The 11,269-nt window shown below is 35.2% G+C and overlaps 1 pseudogene across 1 annotated transcript in view; it reads right to left on the minus strand.

Annotated features, from left to right (window-relative positions):
• LOC309963288 (3-ketoacyl-CoA thiolase, mitochondrial-like) overlaps positions 1 to 8,988 on the minus strand; it is a 50,461-nt pseudogene extending 41,473 nt beyond the window's left edge. The window contains exon 1 of the transcript in view: positions 8,828 to 8,988. The product of the transcript in view is annotated as a 3-ketoacyl-CoA thiolase, mitochondrial-like (transcript). The remainder of the gene's footprint in view (positions 1 to 8,827) is intronic.
• Positions 8,989 to 11,269: the final 2,281 nt, after the last annotated feature.

The following is an 11,269-nucleotide window of genomic DNA, read 5'->3' on the forward strand; positions in this document are numbered from 1 at the left end:
ATAAAGTATTTCATCACTAGAACATGAAAACTACTGTAAATACAGGAATTTTAAAAGTCCGTTTATTTCTTATGATTAGCATTAAGTGGTAGTTGTCTCCTTAGCTATCTGCTGAGCTCAAAACTTTCTCATCCCTGGGAATAGCAACAGTATATGAAACTGTATTATCAGTGACATTGCCCATATTGTGTGACTGTGCCATGCTGGCTAGAGTGGTCTCATCCAGGTATAGTTACCTGATCTAAGGTTGAGCCAATCAGTTTCTCTCTAATAGGAATTTGAAATCTCAAGTAGGGAGAAAGAAGCCATCTTGTGGCCTCAGAAAGAGGAGGGCTGGAGAAAGGGGTCTGTGCATTTGCTGTCTAGTTTTTATTTCCTAAATCTGGATTATTTAACTTTTCTCTATGTATATTTCCAAATAATTATCTTCTCCCCACATTTTTGGTATTATTATTTAATCTAAACATTGCTTTATCGATTTGTTCATTTATTCAACAAATATTTAATATGAATTTTGCACTTTGATATGCTCCATCCTATTCAATGCACTGAAGAGCCTTCAGAAAAAGTCACATAGTTCTACTCTTCTTTAACTTGTGTTCTAGCAAGAAAGACTGATAGTAATAAGAAAACAAGCATATGCTATAAGTTAATGTAGTTATAAGTCCTATGAAGAAAAAGATCAAAATAATAATACAGAAAGTGAGGAAGTTGAGCTGACATGCTAGTCCAGATAGGATGTTCAGAAAAGAGATGACATTTTCTCAGACTTAAATGAAATAAGAAATGAGAATAAGAAATTGTAAATATATATGCACCCAACATAGGAGCACCTCAATATATAAGGCAAATGTTAACAGACATAAAAGGAGAAACTGACAGTAACAAAATAATAGTGGGGGACCTTAACACCCTACTTACACCAATGTTCAGATCATCCAGACAGAACATTAATAAAGAAATAGAGGTCTTAAATGACACATTAGAGCAGATGGATTTAACTGAAATTTTAGAGAATTCCATTTGAAAGCAGCAGAATACACATTCTTTTCTATTCTCCAGGATAGATCACATGCTGGGCCACAAAGCAAGCCTCAGTAACTTTAAGAAAATTGAAATCATATCAAGTATGTTTTCCAACCACAACACTATGAGATTAGAAATCAACTACAAGAAAAAAACTGCAAAAACACAAACACCTGGAGGCTAAACAATATGCTACTAAACAACCAATGGATCACTGAAGAAATCAAACAGGAAATAAAAAAATACCTAGAGACAAATGAAAACAAAAACATGACGACCCAAAACTTATGGGAAGCAGTAAAGAGCAGTTCTAACGGTGAAGCTTATAGTGATAGAAGCTTACATCAGGAAACAAGAAAAATCTCAGATAAACAACCTAACTTTACACCTAAAGCAACTAGAGAAAGAAGAACAAACAAAACTCAAAGTTAGTAAAAGGAAAGAAATCATAAAGATCAGTGCAGAAATAAATGAAATAGAGACTAAAAAAAAAGAAAAGAAATCAATGAAAGTAAAAGTTGGTAAAAAATTGATGTAAATTTTGTACATCAAAAATTCACATTAATTTTCTACCAACTTTTACTTTCATTGATTTTTTTTTTCCTATTCTCCAGGATAGATCACATGCTGGGCCACAAAGCAAGCCTCAGTAACCAGACTCACCAAGAAAAAAATGAGGGGGCCCAAATCAATAACAGCAGAAATGAAAAAGGAGAAGTTACAACTGACACCACAGAAATACAAAGGATTATGAGAGATTGCTACGAACAACTATATGCCAGTAAAATGGACAACTTAGAAGAAATGGACAAATTCTTAGAAAAGTACAATCTCCCAAGACTGAACCAGGAAGAAACAGAGAATATGAACATACCAGTTACCAGTACTGAAATTGAATCAGTAATTTAAAAACTCCCAACAAACAAAAGTCCAGGACCAGATTGCTCCACAGGTGAATTCTACCAAACATTTAGAGAAGAGTTAACACCTATCCTTCTGAAACTATTCCAAAAAATTTCAGATGAAGGAATGCTCCCAAATTCATTCTATGAGGTCACCATCAACCTGATACCAAAACTAAACAAAAATCACAAAAAAAGAAAACAACAGGCCAACATCACTGATGAACATAGATGCAAAAATCCTCAAAAAATACTATCAAACCCAATCCAACAATACATTAAAACAATCATACACCATGATCAAGAGGGATTTATCCCAGGGATGTGAGGACTTTCCAATATCCATAAATCAATCAATGTGATACACCACATTAACAAACAGAAGAATAAAAACCACATGGTCATTTCAACAGATGCAAAAAAAGCTTTTGATAAAATTCAACATCCATTTATGATAAAAACTCTCCAGAAAGTGGGCATAGAGGGAATACACCTCAACATAATAAAGGCCATAAATGACAAACCCACAGCTAGCATCATACTCAACAGTGAAAAGCTGAAAGGATTTCCTCTAAGATCAGATACAAGACAAGGATGCCAACTCTCGCCACTTTTATTCAACATAGTTTTGGAAGTCCCTAGCCACAGCAATCAGAGAAGAAAAAAAGAAATAAAAGGAATCCAATTTGAAAAAGAAGTAGTAAAACTGTCACTTTTTGCAGATGACATGATACTATACATAGAAAATCCTAAAGAGGCCACCAAAAAATGACTAGACCTCATCAATGAATTTGGTAAAGTTGCAGTATAAAAAATTAATATACAGGGGCTTCCCTGGTGGCGCACTGGTTGGGAGTCCGCCTGCCGATGCAGGGGACACGGGTTCGTGCCCCGGTCCGGGAAGATCCCACACGCCGCGGAGCGGCTGGGCCCATGAGCCATGGCCGCTGAGCCTGCGCGTCCAGAGCCTGTGCTCCGCAAAGGGAGAGGCCACAACAGTGACAGGCCCGTGTACCACCAAAAAAAAAAAAAAAAAAAAATTAATATACAGAGATCTGTTGCATTTCTATACACTAACAATGAAATAGCAGAAAGAGAAATTAGAGAAACAATCCCATTTACCATAGCATCAAAAATAATAAAATATTTCAGAATAAACCTACCTAAGGAGGCAAAAGACCTGTACTCTGAAAACTATAAGATGCTGATGAAAGAAATTGAAGATGACACAAACAGTTGGAAAATATACAATATTCTTGGATTGGAAGAATCAATATTCTCAAAATGACTTATACTATCCAAGACAATCTACAGATTCAATGCAATACCCTTCAAATTACCAATGGCATTTTTCACAGAACTAGAACAAAAAATTTTTTTAATTTGTATGGAGACACAAATGACTCTGAAGAGCCAAAGCAATCTTGAAAAAGAAAAATTGAGCTGGAGGAATCAGAGTCCCTGACTTCAGACTATACTACAAAACTACAATAATGAAAACAATATGGTACTGGCACAAAAACAGAAATATAGATCAATGTAACAGGATAGAAAGCCCAGAAATAAAACCACACACTGATGGTCAATTAATCTATGACAAAGGAGGCAAGAATATAAAATGGAGAAAAGACAGTCTCTTCAACAAGTGGTACTGGTAAAACTGGACAGCTACATGTAAAAGAATGAAATTACAACATTCTCAACAATATACACAAAAATAAACTCAAAATGGATTAAAGACTTAAATGTAAGATGCGATACTATAAAACTCCTAGAAGAAAACTTAGGCAGAACACATTTTGACATAAATTGCAGCAATATCTTTTAGGATCCATCCCCTAGAGTAACAGAAATAAAAGCAAAACTAAACAAATGGGATCTAATTAAACTTAAAAGCTTTTGCACAGCAAAGGAAGCCATAAATAAAATGTAAAGAAAACCTACAGACTGGGAGAAAATATTTGCAAAGGATGCAACTGACAGCGGATTAATTTCCAAAATATACAAACAGCTCATACAGCTCAATGTTAAAAACACAAACAACCCAATACAAAAATGGGAAGAAGATCTAAATAGACACTTCTCCAAAGAAGACATACAGATAGCCAAGAAGTCCATGAAAAGGTGCTCAACATGGCTAATTATTAGAGAAATGCAAATCAAAACTACAGTGAGGTATTACCTCACACTGGTCAGAATGGCCATCATCAAAAAGTCTACAAATAATAAATGCTTGAGAGAATGTGAAGAAAAGGGAACCCTCCTACACTGTTGGTGGGAATGTAAATTGGTGCAGCCATTATGGAGAATAGTACAAAGGTTCCTTAAAAAACTAAAATCAGAGTTACCGTATGATCCAGGGATCCCACTCCTGGGCATATATCTGGAGAAAACTCTAATTCAAAAAGATACATGTAGGGCTTCCCTGGTGGCGCAGTGGTTGAGAGTCCGCCTGCCAATGCAGGAGACACGGGTTCGTGCCCCGGTCCGGGAAGATCCCACATGCCACAGAGCAGCTGGGCCCGTGAGCCATGGCCGCTGAGTCTGCGCGTCTGGAGCCTGTGCTCCACAACAGGAGAGACCACAACAGTGAGAGGCCTGCATACCGCAAAAAGAAAAAAAAAAAAAAAGATACATGCACCCCAATGTTCATAGCAGCACTATTATGCCAAGGCATGGAAGCAACCTAAGTGCCCATCAACAGATGAATGGAGAAAGAAGATGTGGTATATGTACACAATGGAATATTACTCAGCCATAAAAAAGAATGAAATAATGCCATTTGCAGCAACATGGATAGACCTGGAGATTATCGCACTAAGTGAAGTAAGTCAGACAGAGAAAAATAAATCTCATATGGTATGGCTTATATGTGGAATCTAGAAAAAAATGATACAAATGAACTTATTTACAAAACAGAAATTGACTCACAGACATAGAAAACAAACTTATGGTAACCAAATGGGAAAGGTGGGGAGGGAAAAATTAGGAATTTTGGATTAAAATATATACACTACTGTATATAAAATAGATAAAAAACAAGGACCTACTATATAGCACAGAGAACTATACTCAACATCCTGTAATAACCTATAATGGAACAGAATCTAAAAAAGAATATATATATATGTATATGTATAACTGAATCATTCTGCTGTAAACTTGAAACCAATACAACATTGTATATCAACTATATTTTAATAAAATTTTTTAAAAAAGAAATGAGAGCATCAACCTTAGGACGATCTGGAGAAAGACTGTTCTAATCTGAAGGAACAGTATGTCCAAAAACCCTCCTGAACCACTACATTTTGGAACTTAGTGGTGGACAAACAACAGTACCTGAAATAGTAATAGTAAATTTGTGCAAATTACTTTATTTTTTGGTGGTTCAGTTTTTTTATTTAAAAATAAAAACTCTTAATTAGTGAGTTTGTTGGCATGTTTATATGAAATGACATATTAAAACACATAGCATAGTGTTCCACGTAAAACATTTTCTTTTCTTCGCTTTGTTCATTATATTCTCATTTAAACTTTAAAGTTGAGGAAAACTACTAGACTATGATTATTAGGGATTTTAGAAGAGCTCCGATGAGGCTATTCAAAACAATAGAAAGACAAAAATAATGTATAATTACATTGAAATTGTTTGAAATAGTTCTTGCTCTTCCTTGCGCATAATGTGGAAATTTAAATGAATGAATAGATGAATGAATGAAACTAACAGGCATCAACTCCCTCAAATATTTCTGGCATTAGGAAGGCAAAAAGCAAATATATACTTTTTAAAAGCATGATTTAGAAAGATGTAAAATGGCAAAATGAAAGTGTAGTGCACCGAATTCTAATACACTATATATAGTATTGCGTTCAAACATTTGGATACGTTTGTCTTGCAAAGGGGAATTATTTATAAATCTTACTGTTTTACCATCTGGTGACATCATGTAAGGCTTATTTATATGATGGCATATTAGAGGAAAGTAATTCCTCTTTATGATGTTTAGGTTTCATTATGGCATTTGAGAGATGTTATGAGTAAATGTGGGTTATTTATTTGAAAATGGGTTTATCTTATATTTTATTCCTCACTGATACACAAAAAAAACAATAGAAGAATATGTGTTTATCTCCTTTTACTTTCCTGTCTTGTATAGCTTGATTAGAAAATGAATAATTTTATGCCTGGCTGAAGATCAATGCTGTGCCTTCTCTCCATGGCTTCACTGTAATTGTGGAATATTAAGGTAATCAGAAGTAGAACATGTTCATTTACATGAGGATGAAGGAAGGCTATTTTCAGTGATGGCTTATGCATCTCTCTGAACACAACTGGATGCTGTACCTCAGCTCAGGACTCCCTTTTCTCAGAAGATGTTGTATTTTCTGAGTTGCAACTTGACATCTGGCAAGTACACAGTGGATGTATTTCCTGGTCACTACAAATCCTGTCAAGAATAATTGGGTTTGTAGTTCTCTTAGCCTTGTATCAATACAATACATGGAAGTAGTGGGAATCTTTAAACAAATGAAAAAAAATACTAAAACAGGAGAGCAGTAATATGATGTACAGTATTCCTCCAAGCACATTGACAAGTAATATCCAGTTCTTTATTCTTTGGAATATGAGTTTAACAAAAACAGAAAGCAGTGCTAGGTCTACATGTCTCCACGTATTCCCTGTATGAGTGTGTGCGCGCATGTGTGTGTATATGTGTGAGTTAGAAAATGCTAGTTAGAAATGGTAATAAGCACTATTTTAATCCTGTTTTTCAGTTGCTGAAATATGAATGATTTTCTCAGTTTTGCTCCACTGCTTCAATTAAATGCTGCTTCCCTTTGCTGTGAGAAATCATTCTAAATCTTTGTAAGTGCTTTGCAATTATAGAATTTTTCATACTTTAGAGGCCAGAGCCAACTGCAATTGACAGATAGCTTTGTAAAGAAGACACTTTTTTAAAAAAGGATAAATAATACACCATGTCAATTCAGAATAGGTATCAGATCTTATAATTCTATGAGACTATCATGATAACAGATTGAATATTTGAAGTTCCCTGGAGGTTGTTCACTTTTATGCTTACTAAGTGTTTAAAGAATTTTCTTTTAAATGATTGAAATAGTGTAATGGTTGACAGAATTGGAATTGCTTGAGAAAGAATTTTATGTTATTTCTCAACCTCCCAAAATTTGTTCAATGCTTTTCTTGAGAAAAGCAATTTGGATTAATGTAAAGAGGGAAAGAGTAAAGGAGAGAATGAAAGAGGAAGGAAGAAAGGAAGTAAAGAAGACCACATCTTATAATTCTCAATTTTGGAATGGGCAGAGTCATGATCATGTCTTTGCAAATCTCAGTGGAGACTTTTCAATCCAGAATACAGATAGATCATAGAGTAATAAGTGGAAAATTGATGGGATATGTCTTACCTGCCCTTCATGCATCAACCTAGACCAATTTGAAGTCTCTCTCTAATTATCAACCTCAGTCTCTATATTTGATTTCCAAAGCCAGATAATAAAATAATATACAGATGTTACATAAGTTGACCTATTCTTTGATATATATAATTCATTGGTGACAATGCATCCATACTTGGAAAATGTCAGAAGAACAATATTTTAACAGTTGTGAAATAATTCACATAAACTATCATATAAAATACTTAGTAGTCATTCAATAAATGGTTTCTATCCATTTTATTTATCTGACATTCTTTGAGTTAAGTCACCAGTTTCATAATGAAGTAAAGACAGTTTTTACACCATATATATATATATATATATATATATATATGGAGAGAGAGTAAGAGAGAGAGAGAGAGAGATAATCTTTGCAAAGTCCCTATGAAGTGTGTTCAGTATTCTTTCATGAAATGATCAGCTAAGTGTGGCCACAAGAAGGGCCACATGAGAAGCATAGGGAAACAATGTTTATTATGCTCACAGATTCTAGAGAGACAGAGTCACCCATGACCCCCTGGGAACACCAAAGAGTGGGCTTCAGAACCTGTGGGCAAGTTCCTTAATAGAGGTCAGGTTGGAGAACACAAGCAAAAGATGTGAGGAGATTTCATTGGTGCATTTGAATGACACTAGGTCACAGTCAGATGAGGGCAAGAAGGGTAACTTGTGACAGGGGCCAGCCTTATCATTCTGGTGTACCTGTCACCTGGGTGGGGCGCTCACAACTTGTTTGTGGGGATGTTGAGGTAGCAGGAAAATATGAAATTTTAAGATTTATAATATAAGGTTATATACTACTATTATCAGTATTTCACAGAGGGCAGGGGCAAGCTACCATATAGGTATTCTTTTATTACACAGCAAGCAAGTGGTGAAACTGGGATTTGAACCTAAGCTATCTGATTTCAGATCCCTCAGATTTGATCACTTCCTGGCATTTCCTTGAAGCTAAATATTATATTTGGTCAGAAGAAATTCCTTATAAGCTTACATAAAGAAAAAATTAAATTTGGAGGGGACCAGAATGTGAGAGAACTACATTGTTTAATGTAATGGGAGAAGTGCCATGGCTCTTCTGGGAAAAGAAGATGAGAGAGAGGAGAGAAAGAAGCTGGGCAGGGAAGTGAGCAAGTCCTCGTTATTTCTTGATCCTTCTTGGACCCCCAAATCTTCTATCAAAATATATGACTGTCATAAGTGATGAAAGAGGATTCTTGGGGAAATCACTAAAGATTAAAGATCCCTTAACACCTAGATTTCTGTTAATTAGACATTTGTCTGCCCCCTCCCCACTGTCTTCTCAAGACTAAGAGCTAGGTCATGGTCAGTACACACTAGGAGTTTTGAACAAGGAATTAGAAGCTCTGGGATCTCCCCCAGCTCTGTCACTCATGTAAGTGAGTTAAATCAACGGTCCCCAACCTTTCTGGCACCAGGGACTGGTTTCCTGGAAGATAATTTCTCCACGGACAGGGGTGGTGGGGGATGGTTCAGGTGGTAATGCCAGCGACGGGGGCATGGGGAGCGGCAGATGAAACTGCTCGCTGCTGCTCACCTCCTGCTGTGCGGCGGTGCGGGGCGACGAGGACCACATGATTAAGTAAATTGTTCACGGACTAAACCACAAATATAAAAATAATATTCTCTTCATGTAAATATAAAGTCATATTATCAATGCAAATAAATATTTTGGAATCATTTTTTCTTGTTTCTCAACTATTTTTAGCATCATTACTGTAGTCTGTACTACTGTTTAGTTTAAGAATCCTGCAGTTAGGACCCTTGTTTAAATGAGCATCTCTCACTACATAGTGCATAGAAATAGCCTAAATCTTATTAACTCTAGTGATTGCTCTCATAACCATTTCAATGGAAAAGGCATGTTGCTGCCAAATATTATCCAATATATTAAGTCTCTTTGGCTTCATAAAAAGATAAAGTAACCCTGGAATATAACATATTCCAAAAATCTGGTGGTTCACGAAGTGAGAAATTATGGGCTTGGATTTTTATAAAATTTGAAAGGTCAAGAGGGTAAGCAGATGGCTAGCTGTAGAATATATTACACATTAAGCAATTGTTTTGATGTGCTAGGCAAAGTCCTGGAAGCTTATGAGATTGTAAAATCCAATGACCCTGAATTAGACTGAGGGTTCAGATCATGATACACATGCAATTTTAGAGAGCACATTTATTATTGGTTTATTAGCTGTCAGAAACACACAATTCAACACGATTAATACCCTGAACTGCAGTTTTTACTACTGTTCTTTTTTTAACCTCTTTCCCCCTCCCATCTTGCTATTTTATGCTTCTTTTACAATATTACTAAGTTCAGGATAATCAAGTGACAGCTCAGCAATGGTGAATGGTTTTCCAGTAACTTTTCAGTTACTCATAAGTAAAACAAATTTATAAGGGATATAAAGAATTTAGATACTCAATCCAACATACTGTCCTCAATGTACATGAGTAGTTTCATTGTCATCAGCTGGAGTTTTGAATGCAGAGAACAGCAGTATTTTTTTCACAACTATGTAAAATGCTCAAAACAAATTACCCTCCTAAAAAAAAGTTAATCCTAAGAATGTGATCTGTAATATTATGGTTGCTGAACCTTTCTCATATCAAAACAAACAAAAAAGTCAAAGGCAAATAACTATCTTAGAGACTTAAGGAAATGCTTTTCTGGGGGTTGTTTTTAGTGTGATGCTAATAAAATTTATCAGTATGCTATGAAACAGCATGCCATGGTGCTCCATTTCAGGGGTTTCTAATAGATGATGTCTAATGACTTAATATTTACCCAAAGCCAGCTTCAAAAAATTTACGCTCCCTCCCGAGTTTCAGGAACTACGGTACTTCTAATTTTTAAGAATGTTATATGAGCAACCACAATTTCATTAAATGTACTATTAAAAATTCAAATGCTCAGAATTCTAAAGTACTGACCAGACTAAACCATAGTTTAACACTATGTTCATTTTATTAAAAGTTACTAATTTTAAATACATTTAATTTTGTTTAATGGCAGCTCAAACTTTTGGGCAAACTTCACTAAGAAGTATTTAATAAAATATAGATGACTTTTAAAACAATCAAGTGATAACATTTCTGCTCCATGTTTTTTACAGAAAACAACAACAACATAAATGCCAAGATATCACACCTAAAAGAATGCTAAGATAAACCTTCATTCACTGTCCTCATTGCAGAGTTTATTTACTGTAGAGGACTCTGTTATCAGAGGTTTTTAACTCCCCTTCAGTTCCCTGGGATATTCATTAAGGATAGCTGATATTTAATCTAGTAAGTATACCTATCCCTACTCCAAATTAAAACAATTTTAGGAGTTATTTGTTTCAGATTGTGGGAGAAGCTACTATTGTTCAATTACAGGTTTTCTTGCTTAGTGAGTTCTTGTTTAAGAAAAGGTTTAAATACTTGCTGAACTATGTATCAAGGCAGGGACTCCCATTATGTGAATCTTTTTTAAATTTAATACTAAAAAAAACCCAAAAAAACTTACTGAGGGGGTGAAAGGGCCAATGTGATAGAAAGCAAAAAGTGTCACATGATTCCCAGAACACTGGGGTGTGCTCCTGATAGAAAATGAATCTGCACAAGACAGTTTACTTCTGTGGGACTAAGTTCAATTCTCTATTAAAAAAAAAAGAGTTGGGACTATAGATCATCTCTAAAGTGGTGCTGCAAAAGTTTGGCTCCAGTAGGGGAGCACTTTTCCTTGGAGACAAACTTAGCTAAAGTTGTTTGTTTGTTTTTTTCATGTGAATCATCCATATCATCATAACCTCCATGAAGCACTGCTATGAAAATTAAATGAGATAAATTTACTAAGAATCTAGTTTAGTGCA

The sequence above is a fragment of the Leucopleurus acutus genome, assembly GCF_964270905.1.
Source record: "Leucopleurus acutus genome assembly, chromosome: 6".
In the NCBI taxonomy this organism is placed as follows: Eukaryota; Metazoa; Chordata; class Mammalia; order Artiodactyla; family Delphinidae; genus Leucopleurus; species Leucopleurus acutus.